We start from the raw sequence: 17,821 nt of genomic DNA, 5'->3' as shown, positions 1-17,821 counted from the left end.
ATGGTTGCAAAATGGCTGCTTTACTTCCAGTTTTGTATTCATATTCCAAGCATGATGGAGAAAGGACAGGTTTTGAAAGAGGCATTTGCCAAGTGAGTTGGCTACCTTTAATTAGGGCACTTTCTTGGAAGCCCTATGCAATAACTTCCACTTATGTGTCATTGGTTAGAACTGTGTCATTTGGCAGTTCCTAGCTGCAAGGAAGCCAGGGAAGTATAGTTTGTTTTTTAGCATGGCATAGTGCCTTCCCAAACCGAATAAGGATGTGTTAGTATGGAACAAGGGAGAATATTATAAATATTGTGTAGGCAATTATTGTTGTCTACTACATATATCCCACTCAAGAAGCTAGAAAAAAATCCTAAATAAACCTTTGGAAAAGTAGAAAGAAGGAAACAAAGGAAGACAAATGAAATGAAATAGAAAATCATTTGGCAGATTAAAAAAGTGATATAGATAAAACCCTAATAAGGCTTTTTTTTTTTTCAAAATAAGATCCACAAATAATATTTTGAATGAAATGGAAATATAACTCCTGATATGAAATTGATAATAAAAATCAAAAACCTATACTCTGAAAATTTTTATGTTAAAATTTGGATTAGGAGAAGATATGGGTAATTTTCTAGGCAAATATAATTTGCCATAACTACTTCAAAAGATACAGAAAACTGCAGTAAAATAACAATTATAAAGAATTTAAACTGATAGTCAAGAGACTTCTTCTCCCAAAAATATAAGGCTTAAATGATTTTTTGCATGTACAACTCCAGGAAGTAAATAATCCTAATATTGTGCAAACTGTCTAAGAGAATAGAAACTGAGGAAAACCTGTCGTTTTTTTATAATGATAGTATAACCTGAATATCCAAATAAGAAGAATACAAGAAAGGAAAATTATGGACCAGTTTTTTTTAATAAACATAAATGCTTATGAAATATTTGCAAATCTATTCCAAATATTTACATTCTGATTAAGTAGAGTTTGTGAAAAGAATGTAAGGATGATTCAACATTAGAAAATATATTAATGTTATAAAGCATATTAACAGATTAATAATGCCTATAATCTATTACATACAGAAAAAACGTTAGAACTTAGCACTCATTCACAATTGAGGGAAACTTCTCAGAAAACTAAGAATAGAAGAAAACTTCCTTAACTTGATAAAGAACATCTATCAAAACAATACAGCAAAAAACAATCCTGAACAATACACAGTAACACTAGGCTCGCTTTCAATAAAGTCATAAAAAAGACAAGAATACCCTTTATCAGTATATTCAGCATTGTACAGGAGGTTCTAGCCAATGCAATAGGACAAGAAAAATGTGAATATTGAAAATAAAGATTAAAATGTTCTTGCTTGCATACCAATAGGGGATTCTCTCGGGATTTTTAAGTGGAAAATACAGTCATCCCTCACTATCCATGGGAGATTGGTTCCAGGACCTCCCTTGGGTGTCAAAATCTGTGGATGTTTAAGTCCCTTGTATAAAATGGTTTAGTATTTGCATGTAGTCTACATGTATCCTACTGTATACTGTAAATCATCTTTAGATTATATGTAGTACCCAATACTATGTAAAGGTTATGTAAATAGTTGTTATACTATATTTTATTATTTGTAATTTTTTTGTTGTTGTATTGTTATTTTTATTAGTTTTTTTTAAAAAATATTTTGGATTTGCAGATGGTTGAAGCCATGGGTGCAGAACCCATGGATATAGAGAACCAACTGTATAATGTAAGAGTTCCAACTTCCATAAGCACAATATCAATGTATTAAAGTCCTATTTACCAGGAATAACCAATTAGAAAAATTAATAGATAAAGGATCCTATTATCAGCAGTAACAAAAGCCATAATATACCCAGGAGTACACCTAACCAAAAAGTACACGGGAATGTTTTTGAAGAAAATTACAGTTGTTGAAAGAAAAAAAAAGAGATCCTTCATAAATGGAGAAAAGGGCTATATTGATGAACTGGAAGATTCATTATAAAGGTGCCAGTTCTCCACAAATTAATTTATAAGTTAAATATACTTCTTAGTATGGATGAAGATATGGAATGACAGACTCCTACACTGCTGGAAGGATAGTACTACAGATTTAGGAAACAATTTGGTTATACGCTTTATACCCAGGAATTTCAGTCCTAGATGGAGAATCTTTTCTTGTGTACCTGAGTAGATGTTTAATATTAAAGTGTTCACTGCAGCAAAAAAAAAAAAAAAAAAAAAAATAGGGAAATGGTCTAAATTTCCACCAGTAGGAAAATGAATGAAATATTATACATACTATATACAGCAGTAAAGGAACTATAGTTACATTTCTTAAGAGATCAATCTCAAAAACAACATTGAGTGAAAGAAGCAAGTTACAGAAGGATATGAAAAGAATAGTGTTTATATGAGTTTTAAAGCGTGGAAAACAACACTATATATACAGTGTTTGTGCTTATACCGTCTTTCTGTGCATTCACACAAACATGTCTGGGAATGATAAAACAATGAGTTTATAATGGTTCTTAAGGGAGGAAAAGACATGGAAATGGGAAGAAAGGGTTCCCAAAGAGCCACAAATGTACCTGATATTCTTTTCATCAAGAATCTGTTTTGTTGCTATGATAGAAATCTTTCACCATTAAAAAGTGCTTTATCCTAAATGCAATGAGGTATCTTGGATTGGATCCTGGAACATAAAAATAACATCAGTTGAAAAACTGCTGAAATCCAAATAAAGTCTGATTTCTTAGTTCTGAAAAATATACCATGGTAATGTAATAGATTAACATTAGGGGAAACTGAGTGAAGAGTACCAGGGATTCTGTATCATGTTTGAAACTTTTCTAAGAATATAATGTTATTCCCAAATAAAACATTTATTTTAAACAGTGGGGAGAGGGGTGGATTTTTTTAATGGCTTGAATTAGCTGGGCATAGAAGTGTGTGGCTGTAGTCCTAGCTATTTGGGAGGCTGACATGGGTGGATTGCTTGAGTCCAGGAATTTGAGGCTGCAATTAGCTATGATGGCCAGTGTACTCCAGCCTGGGCAACAGAGCAAGACCCTGTCTCTAAAAAAATAAAAAATATAGCTGGACATGGTGGTGTGCACCTGTAGTCCTAGCTGCTTGGGAAGCTGAGGCAGATGGATTGCTTGAGCCCAGGAGTTTGAGGCTGCAGTGAGCTGTGATTGCACCACTGCACTCCAACCTGAGCAACAGAGTGAGACTTTGTCTCAAACAAAACAAAACAAAAACCCAGAAGGCTCTCATGTCTATTTCCCCAGCATTGTCAAACTTGAACTCTGTCCCTGAGGTGGATGGACTCCTGACATGTCCTTGTGGTCAGTGTTTCCTGGGTATAAATGATGCTTCTAGTCTTTGTGTCCTGCATGTCTCATCTGCCCTGTTTTAGAACACTCCTAGAGGGCACAACCAGTCTTTTTGCAAAGTCTTCTTTATTCCAATTTCATAGGTCATTTGGTACTCACCTAAGACCCAGAGATCTTAGAGTTGGAATGGACCTTAACAGAGTGCCCTGTGCAGCCCCTTTCCACAGGGAGGTGAGTCCTCTGGAGTACAGGCTGAGAAACTCAGTGAGCAAAAAGGACTAGAACCCAGAAGTTTGCTTCCTAGGATTATCTTTGCTCTCACCTCATTGTCTCTTATAATAAAGGCAAAAGAGACTGAATACCCTCTCTTATTTGTTTGTTTGCTTTGAAAACTAGTGGAGAGGTCAGGCACGGTGGCTCACACCTGCAGTGCCAGCTACCTAGGTGGCTGAGGCAGGAGGATTGCTTGAGGCCAGGAGTTCAAGGCTATAGTACACTATGATTGTACCTGTGAATAGCCACTGAATGCTAGCTTGGGCAACATAGCAAGATCCTGTCTTTAAAAAAAAAAAACAACTGAGGAGAAGAGTTATATATAACCCAGAAATGGTGACAGAAGACACTAGAGCTGGAGCTATCAAGGTGAGGTTGGTGCATCTTTTTGTCTCTTTGCTTACAGACCTTCTTAGGATTAGATACTGTCTGCTTCTGAGGGAAGAGTGGGCTGGGTGCAGAGAGAACTAAGAGTTGTAGAATGTATGCCTGCCCCTCAGTCTTTATCACAACCCTCTGGAGAGGTCAATTGCTCCTGTCTTACAGATATGGTAACAGGCTTAGAAAGGTTAAATGATTTCCCCAAGGTAATAAAACTAATAAGAAGTAGGCCTATATTTTAGGATTCTAAGAACTCATGACTAAGGAAGACCCCTCTGAAGGCAGGGAGGATGTATTCCCCAGAGCCAACTTTTACTCTTGGAAGAGCTGTGGCTGGGAATGATGTGGAACCTGAGCCAAGACAGAGCAGCCAGCCTAGGACAGGTTGAGGACAGATCCGGGGGTGAGGATCAGGCCTGCCAGGGCTACATGACACCATGGATTCCTCCCACTGGAAAAGAAAGTTATGCAAGTTGGCTTCCTGCTCCTCCCACCCCTCATTCCTGTATTCCATCCTAGCTTGGGGGCCCATGTCCACTAGCCTTCTTGGGGAGGCCTCCCCTAAACCAAGATCCTTGCTTTGTCTCTGTTTAATAGGTATGGGAGAGGCTTATGTGACTAAAGAGGACACCTCAGAGCTTGGTCGAGATATGGTGTGTGAGTAAACTCAATCATTATGTCAGTGTGGTTGTTGGCTGAACACAGAACGTAAACCTAGAAGGTTTGTGGGAGCAAGGAGGGAAAGTGCCTTTTGAGAGAGGTCTCCAAGGAGAATATGAGATTAGTTGAGGTTCAGTGAGTTCCTTTGTTGCTGACTCAAGAAGCATATTTGAAGGGATAAGCCCTCTCACTTAGAGCAGAAGCATCCCAGCCTTGTCGCCATAGTGACAGTGCTCAAACAGAGGCTTAAAAAACAGAAAACACCATGTCAGAGGGATTCCTTTGCAGCTGTGATGCCCCAGTAGAGGTCCCAGCTATTGTGTGCTATGGAGAAGATGGGCAGGGAATTTGAATAGTTCCCCTTCCTTCCTGTTTCTTGCTGTGGGGCTTTTGTTTTGGTCTTTCTCTCTGGACTGATATGGCCTTTGGAAAGGGATGTGTCTCTGCAGAAGGAACCAGTCTCCTTTTAAACCTATGTCAGAAGTTGGAGGCATCTCTCTTTTTCAGGCCCTTTTCTTTCTTCGTTATGCTGGCTGTTAACTTGCCATTCTGGAATGTAGTGGAGTTTTCTGTAAAGCCAGCCACCTTACCCCTATTCCTATTAGAACATAAATCTGTTTGCAGCAAGCTACATATATAGTCTCCTTGTCCGGCTCCCTAGCTTGGATGCTCTTAGGCCTGGATGTTCATTCTTATCTCATAGAGGAAGGATGAAAGGGCCCTTACAACCAGACAGACATGTGAGACATGGTCACTAGTCACCTGGCTTATCTGGCCTCTTTAAACTGTACCCCAATTTGCAAGGACATATTAAAAGATATGATTATTTCTCCTAATCTGTCTGATTTCATTGTTTCCAGTATTTTTGACATCTGGTCTTCTGTATCTCTGCTTTGACAACATGGTTTAGACTTTGGTTTGCTTTGACCCATGGACAGATCTTGAGCTATTGAATTACTGATAGGGGAGTTGTAAGGGGTGCATAGATTCTGTTACTCCTCCTGCTTCCAGGTCCCTGCCTGATAAGCTGTATTCCATACTATCCGAATATCATACCTTAAGCCTCAGCAAGCCCTGTCTTCAATATCAGAGTGTGGGTTCTGTACCTTGTCAGATCCAACATAGTGTCTGGCCCAGCAGCACATTGGGAGCCAGCCAAATCTGGATTAGACATAGTCCTGCCTTAGGGCACTTGCAGTCTAGTGATAGAAGTGACACTAGAAATGTATACACCTCAAAGGAGAGACCTTTGTCTATTTTGCTTTGTTCATTAATGTATCCCCTATGCTTAGAATAGTGACTGGTATATGAGTATTTAATACAAATATGTTGAATAAATGGACACAATGTCTATGAACAATGTCAAAAGAGAAGTACAAATAAATAAGGCAGTTTCAGAGAGATAAGATATTGGCAGAGGAAGTGAACAGACAAGTTGATCTTGTTTTTTGTTGTTGATTATATGATTCTTTGGAATTTGTTGAGACTTGCATTATAGCCTTTTGCAGTTTAATTTTTGAAAATATTTTCTATGTGTTTGAAAAGAGTAATGCGTATTTTGTAATTATCAAGCATAGGGTTCTATATATGTCTATTAGATTAAGCTTTTTTGCCCATGGTGACAAATTTGGGAGTTTCCACACAAATAATTGTGAGTTGAATTAAATTGAGCAGAATTGGCCTGATTCTGAGCTGTTATATTGGAGATAGTTACTAGACTCCCATTTCTAAAACTGATGATGCCAGGGATATTCGCTACATCTTTATCTCACTCCTGTTTTTATTATGTAGTGATTCTCTTTCTGATCAATTACACTAAAGTCTATTTTGTCTGATATTAATTTAGTTATTCCAACTCTTTTATGGTTAGTTTTTGTCTAACTTATTTTTTCATTTATTATTTTCAATACCTTTGTGTTTTCTAGGTTCATCTTATGAATAGTATATAAGCAGAATATATAGCTACAGATATAGATATATATTGTATATAATGTTGTATAATAATATTATCTGTCTTTTAATGGGTGAATTTAGTCCATTTATATTTATTGTGATTTCTGATAAAGTTGGAGTTAGAGAAATTTAAGTATACATGGATGGATTAATTGCTGATGGCCATGATGGGAGATAATCTAACACAACAGTATACCAGAAGACATCTAATAAATGTTAGTTATCTTTTTTAACCCCTGTCTCTAGTCTCTTCCTAGTGGATATTTAGATGATTTAAGTAGATTTTGTCTGATTAGCTCCTTGGGTACAAATGTTACATCTTCCTGACACTCTCAGCCTCTCTAAACCCTAGCATTCTGACTTTGTAGGTGGTGTATAAAAGAACTGGACTGATTGTAGGGGGTTAAAGAGGGAGTGGGTGGAAAGGAAATTGTGGCAGGAGGTGTTGATGACTCATTGAAAACATATGAGTGGAAAGAAAGGCTAGAAATAGGATGGTAGCTAGAAAAGGCAGTAGGTCTAATTGTTGGTATTTTTAAGAGAGGATGTCTGAAGACAGAAAAAAAGGAACTGACAGAAAATGAGTGGTTGAAGGTATTAATGAGGCAAGGACTAAACTATCACTTATCAGCTTCTTTAGAGTGAGAAGCAGGGAGAAAGGGATATACAGAAAAATATTTTTACATAGTATTCAATAGAAATATACATCTCTACTAAATTATTAGTGTAAACTATGTAAAGATAGGCAATATGATTTTTAAAATACAGATTAATCTCATACTTCCTTACCAAGCTCTTAATAAACATTAGTTAGGCCAACTGGATTTTCTATCTCTACTGGATTTTCTATCTCTACTATTTTATAGTACTAGGAAGAACTTTTAATTCATCAAGTCTATATTCCCATCGAAGATAGAGACCTTTTATAGCATCCTTCACAGATAGTTGTCCAGGACCTTTTGAACACGTGTGGTTTTAAGAATCTACCACCTGAAATATGAAGCTGCTGCCTTTGTCCAGAGGTCTGGTACTATGAAGCTCCTCTTTTATTCAGTAGAAATTCTGCCTATATGTAACAAGCTCTTTCTGGAACAGCATATCATGAATATAATTTCATTATATGTTTGAAGTCTCCACCATGTATCTGTTTCTTCATACTCCATCTTCTAACATTACCTGAGACCTGTCTCATAAGAGGACTTTTGGATCCCCAAGAAACTTGTGCCTTTTTAAAACAAGGAATCCCAGTTTTTTGCATTCAGACTAAAGCAGTTGCTCAGAACCATGAATGAAAATGGAATTTTGTCTGATTTTTAAATGTCTAATAAAATGATTATGTAATTTTTTTCTTTGTTACTAAGTTGGTACTGTAAATTACACTGATTTTCAGTTGTTGAACCAGTCTTACATTTTCAGGATAAACCACACAGAATAATAATATATGTTTAAAAAATATATTGCTGAATTTGATTTGCCAATATTTTGTTGAGGATTTTTGTGTTTATATTCATGAAGAATATGGGTCCATGGTTTTCTTTTTTATATGTCTTTATCTTACTTTCATATCAAGTAATGTTGGTCTCATAAAATTTCTTTAATTGAGGTTCTCTGTTTCTTCTTGTGGGAATTTTGGTAGTTTGTGTCTTTCAATGAGTTTGTATATTTTATCTAAGTTGTCAAGTTTTTATATTATGACATAGACTTGTTTTATATATATATATGTAGAGAGAGAGACTTGTTCTATATATATAGATTCTAATATATACAGTTCTAAATATATATGTATATATAATGTCTGTAGGATTTGTAGTAATGTTCTCTATTTTATTCCTGAGATTTATTTTTGTACCATCTTTCTTTTTTCATGATCAGCCTGACTGTAGGCTTACCAATTTTATTGATCTTTCCAAAAACCAAACTTTTGGCTTCATTGATTTTCTTTATTTCTTTTCATTGTTATTGATTTCTGCTTTTATCTCTATTATTTCCTTCTTTCTGAGAAATTTAGTTTTAATTTGTTCTTTTTCTAGTTTATCCCAAAGTAGAAGCTTAGATCACTGAGTTAAGACCTTCCTTCTTTACTAATGTAAGTATTTAATGCTATACATTTTCTTCTGACCTTTTCCTGCATCCCCCCAAATTTCACATATTGTGTTTTTTTATGTCCATTCCATTTGAAATTTTTCTAATATTCCTTGTGGCTTCTTTTTTGAACTGTGAGTTATTTAGAAATGTGTTAATCTGCAAGCATTTTAGGAATTTGTTAGATACCTTCCTGTTACTAAGTTTTAGTTTAATTTCATAACAATCAGAGAATATTTCTATGTGGTTTCACTTCTTTTAATTTGATTCAGGTTTGCTTAGTAGCCCAGAATATGGTCTATCTTGATAAATCTTTCATATGCTTTTGAAAACAATGTGTATTTTGCATTTGTTGGGCTGAGTGTCGATTTGGTCAAGTTGGTTGACAGTGGTGTTCAGCTTTTCTAAATCCTTACTTATTTTCTGTGTGCTTGTTTTATCAATTACTGAGAGAGGAGTGTTGAAATCTCTAACTACAATTGTGGATTTTCCTAGTTCACCTTTCAGGCCTAAGACTTTTTGGATAATGTATTTTGGAACCCTGTGTTAGATGTGTACACATTTAGGAGTGTTACATTTCCTCAGTGAATTGATCCTTTTATCGTTATGAAATTACTCTCTTTATCCCTGGTAATATTCCTTTTCCTGAAATCTACTTTGTCTGATATTAATATAGCCATTTCAGTTTTCTTTTGATTAGTGCTTACATGTATGTCTTTTTCCATTGTTTTATTTTTAACCCATTTCTGTCTTTATTTTCAAGGTGAGCTTTTTTTGTGGAAAGAATATAATTGGGTCTTACTTTTTGATACAGTCTAACAATCTTTAATTCATGTAATTAGGCCATTTATAATTATTAATGCAATTATTGATATGATTAGATTAAAACTACCATCAATATTTTTTGTTTTGTCTTTTTCTTGTCCCTTTTATCCTCTTTTTCTGCTTGCCTTTGTATTTATTGAGATTTTTGTTTGTTTGTTTGTTTTGTTTTGTTTTGTTTGAGGTGGAGTCTTGCTCTGTTGCCCAGGCTGGAGTGCAGTGGCACGATCTTGCTCACTGCAACCTCCACCTCCCAAGTTCAAGCAATTCTCCTGTCTCAGCCTCCCAAGTAGCTGGGACTACAGGCACCCACCATGCCCGACTAATTTTTGTATTTTTAGTAGAGATGGGGTTTCACCATGTTGGCCAAGCTGATCTCAAACCTTAGTTGATCTGCCTGCCTCAGCCTCCCAAAGAGCTGGGATTATAGGCATAAGCCACCACATCCAGCTGAGAATTTTTATTATTTCATTTTATCTCCACTATTGGCTTATTATTTTACTTCTTTTTAAAAATGTAATGTGTGCTCTAGTGTTTACAACATATATCTTTCATCACAGTCTACTTTCCAATTACATCACTTCACGTATAGTATAAAAGCCTTAGAATATTATACTCCAAGTTCTTCCTTCTCAACTCTTGTGCTGTTGTTGTTATTCATTTTTCTTTTACCTATCCTATAAACCCATAGTACATTACTACTATTTTTACTTTAAAAAGTCAATCATCTTTTAGAGCAATTAAACATTTTTTAAAATGTCTTTTATATTTACCTTCATTTTAACCATTTCTGGAGATCTTAGTTTATTTGTTTGGATTCAAGTTCTGTCTGACATATCCCTTCTACCTGAAGAAGTTTCTTTACTAGTTCTTATCGTGCAAGTTTCTTAATAATGAATTCTCTCAGCTTTTCATTTAGTTTCCAAAGTCTGTATTTTTCTTTTATTTTTGAGAAATATTTTCAGGAGTATGGAATTCTGGATTGACAGGGTTCTTTCTTTCAGTACCTTTAAGATTTCCTTTGTTGTTTTTTTGGTTTGCACTTTTTCAGATGAGAAGTATGCTTTCATGTATTCCCTCACCCTATCTGTCTTTAAGATTGTTTCTTTCCCTTTGATTTTCAGCCACTTGAAGATTATATGCCTAGATGTGTTTGGTTGTTTTTGTTTGTATTTATACTGCTTGGAGTTCTCTGAGATTCTTGTAGTTTGATATCTTTCATTATTTTTGGAAAATGCTTAATCATTATGTAAGTATTTCTTCTGACTCATCCTCTATTTCTTCTCTTTCTGAGATTCCAATTATATGCATATTAGACCACTTGATATTGTTCCATAGCTTTTAGATTCTTTATTTTCTTTTCTTCCCCCTACTATTTTATTTCTTTGTGTTTTAGTTTGGATAATTTCTATTGACTCATCTTCAAAATCACTGATTTTGTTTCCCCAGTTGTGTTGAGTGTGCTTGTGAGCCTGTTGAAGGCATCCTTAATCCATAGAAACAGAACGTAGACTATTGGTTGCCTAGAGTTGGGGAACCTTGGGGTAGATTATGGGGAGTGACTGTGAATAGGTATGCCATTTCTTTTACAGGTGATGCAAGTGCACTAAATTCATGAGGTGATGCACAACTCCTTGACTATACTTAAAAAGCATTCATTTGAACCCTTTAAATTTTATGGTATATGAATTATATCTGAATAGAGCATATATTATATATTTTTATATATATATCAACTTCATATTTTATGTTCAAGGGCTACATTGATAAAACTCTGCTAAGAATCAGGGAGGAACAAGACATCTTACTGATGGTGCTGAAGGGTGTATAGAACAAAAATAATTCTGAAGGAAATGTTACAGGCTGGGTGCAGTGGCTCACACCTGTAATCCCAGCACTTTGGGAGGCCAAGGTGGGTGGATCACCTGAGGTAAGCAGTTCGAGACCAGCCTGACCAACAGGATAAAACCCTGTCTCTACTAAAAGTACAAAATTAGCCAGGCATGGTGGTGCATGCCTGTAACCCAGCTACTCAGGAGGCTGAGGCAGGAGAATTGCTTGAACCCGGGAGGTGGAGGCTGCAGTGAGCCAAGATCACACCATTGCACTCCAGCCTGGGCAACAAGAGCGAAACTCCATCTCAAAAAAATAAAAATTAATGTTACTATGACTGAAGCTGGTGGAAGGATAGGGATTATTATTTTGTCCCATGTTACATATTTGATTCTAAGTGTTGGAAAATGACTAGTAAGTAGTAAGTGTTCTTAATTAGTCCATGTCTTTATCTTTCCATGTGTTTTGTAATTTACAGTTATTAGTCTTATAAATTTTAAAAGTTCCAAGTCATCCTGATGCTTTGAGTTCTACCTAGTGGTCGAACTCCTCTCTACTGTGTGTCTTTGGACACCTGACCCACCAGGTGCTAGTGTTATCTCGTAGTGATACTGTTGAATTTTAATGACCTGGCTGAGAGTTTCCATATTACCTCCTTCTGTTATAAAACAAAATAGAGCCAGGTGCGGTGGCTCATGTCTGTAATCCCAGCACTTTGGGAGGCCGAGATGGGCAGATCACGAGGTCAGGAGATCGAGACCATCCTGGCTAACACGGTGAAACCCCGTCTGTACTAAAGATACAAAAAAAAAAAAAAAAAAAAATTAGCCGGGCGTAGTGGCGGGCGCCTGTAGTTCCAGCTACACGGGAGGCTGAGGCAGGAGAATGGTGTGAACCCAGGAGGCGGAGCTTGCAGTGAGCAGAGATCGCACCCCTGCACTGTAGCCTGGGCGACAGAGCGAGACTCCATCTCAAAACAAAAACAAAAACAAACAAACAAACAAAAAACAAAATACAAGTAGGCCTGCGGAGAGTTCTCCAAACTGAGAATTTTAGTACAGCTTCCCTACAGCAGGTTCACTAAGAAATCCACAAACATCATGTGGTAGCCTAGGAGGTACTCCTTATCTGCAGGAAAGATACCCATGCCCTGGAGTGTTGTATGTTTCCAGACACTCAGAACACTTGTAAGTGTTTCTTGATGTTTCTGGTATGGAATAACCTCCAGAATATATTAAGTGAAATAAAGCAAGGTGTAGAAGAGTGTGTATGTTATTATTTGTATTTAAGAGAAAGTGGGTATAAAAATATGCATGTATTTTCAAAACATATCTCTAGAAGATGCTGATTACATGGCTGATTCTGGAAGGGAAGAGAAGTTGGTGCTGGATACCTAGGAGCTGGGTACCTAGAAGCAGGTGTGGGTGAAAGACATTTCACTGTATACTTTTGTGTCTTTTCAGTTGAAGAGGCAAGGGAAAACTTCTCCTTTGCGTTCTGTAGGTTCACCAAACACCAAATGACAAAAGGTGGATTAATAGTAGAAAAGGCACAAAAATTTATTTCATCATAGTTTTCCATGACATGGGAGCCTTCAGAATGAAGACCCAAAGATACAAAGGAAACTGTTCATTTTTATGCTTAGGTTCAACAAACTGTGGACAACTGTGTAAAAATATGATTGGACAAAAAGGGTATAATCTAATGCTAATAGACCGAGTAGGGAAACTCAGCAAGGCCTTTCTGTTTGTATTCCTCCTCTCTGTGCAGCATTCCTTCCTTCTGATGGGGCAAGACTCTCTCTGGAATGGGGCTCTTATGACCTACAATCAAACAAGGTGGTCAGATAATTTCTTTATGGCCAGTTTTTACACAGAAAGGCCATAGGGAGAAGTTAGAGTAATACTTTTAGGTTTCATGGCTGGCGTTAAGGAAAAGGGGTTCTGGTTTCTGTAACCTGCCTTGGGGAAGAGGGATTCTAGTGTTCTTGGAGTAGAATGAGTGGCCAGAGACAGGAGGGAAGGAGAAGGTTGGAGAGAAACTTGCTTCTGAAGCCTTCATTTTGGGGTACTGTTTTCTGAGCCCCAACGCTATTTCTAATCATATAACTGTATTTGCTATTCAAACAGAAATACAAGTTAAATTAAAACAAACTCTTCCTAGGATGGTTAATCAAACTTGAGGCTCAGATTGACCCTTGATAATTTACTCTTTGTCCTTATTTCTCATCCCTGGGGTCTTCTGTCTTCAGGTGTTCCACCCCTGATCAGTTGCTTGCCATAGACGTATTGAAATATTCCCCTCCCTCTCTGAGCCTAACAGAAACTCTACACAGGGATGAAGCAGGATTTCTAAAATCTCTCGTGTGACTGATTGCCATATTGAGCCCCAGACTTTCTAGACCAGTGGTTCTCAGCCTTGAGCCTGCATCAGAGTCACCTGGAGGACTTGTCAATACACAGGTTGCTCAGCCTCACACCCAGAGTTTCTGATTCAGCAGGTCTGGGGTAGGACCCAATAATCTGCATATCTAACAAGTTCCCAGGTGATGCTAATTAGGGACCACACTTTGAGAACCACTGCTCTATTCTAAAATAGTTTCTCCTATGATGGATTGATGTGTAGTTTTTGTGTTCCAGTTGTGTCTTCATTTAGACATACAAAGAAATAAAAGGAGACTTATGTTCCTTTCCATGGGCATGCTTTTTATAGCGCACCATTGCCCAGCTCTGTGTCCGGCCAGCAGTGCCCTTCAGGCTCGTTATGCCTCATAAGACAATATGCAGTTTACCACCAGCAGAGCTGACACATCAGAAACCTGGCATCCTCCTTCATCTCTACTTCCCAGAGCAGACATTCTTGTGGTCACTGCCGTCAACTCCCTGTGAAGACTTAATTGGTATTTTAGAGGAGGCACTAGAAGAGTCATGCTAATTACTGATTTCCCTTCCAGTGTTTCTCTCCAGGGGTGCTATTAGCATTTTAGTCAAGACAAAATGCTTTATAATGCTCTTTATAATGAGCATTATATTTAAGGTAGGACATTCAGCTCCCTTCCCTTGTTCTCAAGTCATTATGACAGTCAATAATCCCACTGCACATCCCAATGCTCCCTCAATCCTCCTAACCCTTAACTCCCATTCAACCTGCCTGTACCACCTTTACCCACCTGCACCCCCACCTCCAGGATGGGTGATGAGGGCAACTCAACTTTCCACTGAGAACCACCAAGACCTTTATTAAATTACCTGTCCAGTCTAAAACACCAAAAGCAATGGCAACAAAAGCCAAAATTGACAAATGGGATCTAATTAAACTGAAGAGCTTCTGCACAGCAAAAGAAACTACCATCAGAGTGAACAGGCAACCTACAGAATGGGAGAAAATTTTTGCAATCTACCTATCTGACAAAGGGCTAATATCCAGAATCTACAAAGAACTTAAACAAATTTACAAGAAAAAATCAAACAACCCCATTAAAAAGTGGACAAACGATATGAACGGACACTTCTCAAAAGAAGACATTTATGCAGCCGACAGACACATGAAAAAATGCTCATCATCACTCGCCATCAGAGAAATGCAAATCAAAACCACAATGAGATACCATCTCACACCAGTTAGAATGACGATCATTAAAAAGTCAGGAAATGGCCGAGCACAGTGGCTCACTGTAATCCCAGCACTTTGGGAGGCTGAGGCAGGCGGATCACGAGGTCAGGAGTTCGAGACCAGTCTGGTCAACATAGTGAAACCCTGTCTCTACTAAAAATACACAAAAAACTAGCCGGGTGTGGTGGTGTGCGCCTGTAATCCCAGCTACTCAGGAGGCTGAGGCAGGAGAATCGCGTGAACCTGGGAGGTGGAGGTTGCAGTGAGCCAAGATCATGCCACTGCACTCCAGCCTGGGTGACAGAATGAGACTCCATCTCAAAAAACAAACAAACAAAAAAGTCAGGAAACAACAGGTGCTGGAGAGGATGTGGAGAAATAGGAACACTTTTAAACTGTTGGTGGGACTGTAAACTACTTCAACCATTGTGGAAGACTCCTCAAGGATCTAGAACTAGAAATACCGTTTGATCCAGCCATCCCATTACTGGGTATATACCCAAAGGATTATAAGTCATGCTGCGATAAAGACACATGCACACGTATGTTTATTGCAGCACTTTTCACAATAGCAAAGACTTGGAACCAACCCAAATGTCCATCAATGACAGACTGGATTAAGAAAATGTGGCACATATACACCATGGAATATTATGCAGCCATAAAAAAGGGATGAGTTCATGTCCTTTGTAGGGACATGGATGAAGCTGGAAACCATCATTCTGAGCAAACTATCGCAAGGACAGAAAACCAAACACCGCATGTTTTCACTCACAGGTGGGAACTGAACAATGAGAACACTTGGACACAGGAAGGGGAACATCACACACCGGGGCCTGTTGTGGGGTGGGGGTATGGGGGACGGATAGCATTAGGAGATATACCTAATGTAAATGACGAGTTAATGGGTGTAGCACACCAACATGACACATGGATACATATGTAACAAACCTGCACATTGTGCACATGTACCCTAGAACTTACAGATAATTTAAAAAAAACTATTAAAAAAATTACCTGTCCAGACCTTTGCTTTAGATCCCTGCAAAAATCCCAAGTCATATTTTATTATTTTCCTTTTTATCAAAGATTGATATTTAAAAGTTACCAAACTCTGAGGCTGGGCGCAGTAGCTCACGCCTGTAATCCCAGTACTTTGGGAGGCTGAGGCTTGTGGATCACTTGAGGTCGGGAGTTCAAGACCAGCCTAGCCAACATGGTGAAACTCCATCTCTACTAAAAATACAAAAATTAGCAGGACATGGTGGCATGCACCTATAGTCCCAACTACTTGGGAGGCTGAGGCACAAGAATCACTTGAACATGGGAGGCAGATGTTGCAGCCAGCTGAGATTGCACCACTGCAGACCCCAGCCTGGGCAACAGAGCAAGACCCTGTCTCCAAAAAACAACGAACGAAGAAGAAACAGTAATGAAACGCCGAATGTTTCCTTTTGAAAACCCTGTTGGTAGAATTGTCCATTGTGTTGTTCAGTCCTCTCTCTGGAGAGAGACCTTTTGGAGATTAGCACTGGAGGGCCCTGTTACCTGATGAAGTGGCTTCGTGTCCTCATCCGACAAGGAGAATTGTGTGACCTGTCCTGTTTCCTTTTTTGCCACGAGTGTCAGGGAACTTGGGGATAGATGTAATGCTTGATAGGGTTGCAAAATTAGCTTAGAAAATCATTTTGCCTATATTATCAGTTTTTATATAGTTTTAATTTTTAAATAATTAACAGCTCTATATTTTGTTTTCTTGTGAGTGGCTTCTAATTATTTGAGAAGCAGGAGAGTATTAAGTGTCTGTGGTGCAGGTGAGTTGTGAAATAATAGCCAGATGTGGCCTAATCAGCTGGGCAAAAGAATGGAAATGACAGATCACCCAAGGCCTCCCGTGTACATGGGGCAGGGTAGTGAACTGAGGATAGGAAGAGCAGCAGGTTTCGAGGCTCCTCTGGCTGGTAGAAAGTGGAAGGGGGCTGGTGAGAATGAAGGGCCAGGTGTGCTCACTGGAGGTGGGGTCGAGGTTAGGGAACTAAGAAGCGAGAGGTATCCCTAAACCCTCACCAGAGATGGATATCTATTGAGGAGGTGGCAGCAGATGTCCTGAGCTTGACTTTTCTCTTCAAGGTCAAGAGAAGTCCTGCTTGGATTGCCTGGCTTAGCTTATGAGACATGGAAACCATTCCTTATAGAAACACCTGTTCTGCTTTAGCTGTCATTTGGTCCTGTGGCCAAACAGATTACAGGGAGCAACTGGGTGCGGACAAGGCTGGCACTCTTGAAATGAACTTTCTGCTGACACGTCCTGTCCAGGTGGAAAAGAGCACCTGGCTGTGGGACTGTAATGGGGTGGGAATTCCACCTCATCCTGCCCCTTCTTTGAGAGCCCATTCTCTCCCATTTCCTTTTCAAAATGTCCCTCAAAGTGTCAGGGGAAGCCACCACCCTGAACTCAGGGTTTCCACCCTCTCTGTTTCCTTTGTGATTTATTAAGGGCTTATGTAAGGACTTTTTCAGTCTGGAAGTCCCCTGCTGAAATGCTGTCTTAGTCTGTGCTGCTATGACAAAATACCTGAGGCTGGGTGATCTACAAATAGTAGAATTTTTTTTCCTCACAGTTCTGGAAAATGGAAGTCCAAGATCAAGATGCCAGCAGATTTGGTGTCTTGTGAGGGCTGTTTTCTGCTTCCAAGATGGTGCCAAGTTGCTTTGTCCTCACTTGGCAGAAGGCAGAAGAGCAAAAAAGGGCCAGCCAGTTCGCTCCAGCCCCTTTATAAGGTTGCTGATCGTATTCTCAAGGGCTCTGCCCTCCTGACTTAATCACACCCAAAGGTCCTACCTCCTAATACTGTTGCTTCAGGGA

At 38.5% G+C, this 17,821-nt stretch overlaps 1 protein-coding gene across 6 annotated transcripts in view; it reads left to right on the top strand.

The window, feature by feature from the left end:
• MYLK (myosin light chain kinase) overlaps positions 1-17,821 on the top strand; it is a 287,445-nt gene that overhangs the window by 46,693 nt on the left and 222,931 nt on the right. Inside the window, exon 3 of one of the 6 annotated variants that reach the window (XM_025377289.1) lies at positions 13,114-13,181. The exons of the other annotated variants lie outside the window; for them this stretch is intronic. The gene's annotated coding sequence lies outside the window, so the exon portion shown is untranslated. The remainder of the gene's footprint in view (positions 1-13,113; positions 13,182-17,821) is intronic. 6 annotated transcript variants of the gene reach the window in all.

Source organism: Theropithecus gelada, chromosome 2 (genome assembly GCF_003255815.1).
Source record: "Theropithecus gelada isolate Dixy chromosome 2, Tgel_1.0, whole genome shotgun sequence".
Taxonomy (NCBI): Eukaryota; Metazoa; Chordata; class Mammalia; order Primates; family Cercopithecidae; genus Theropithecus; species Theropithecus gelada.
Note: the sequence above shows the minus strand (reverse complement) of the source record. Positions and strands in the feature narration are given on the sequence as shown.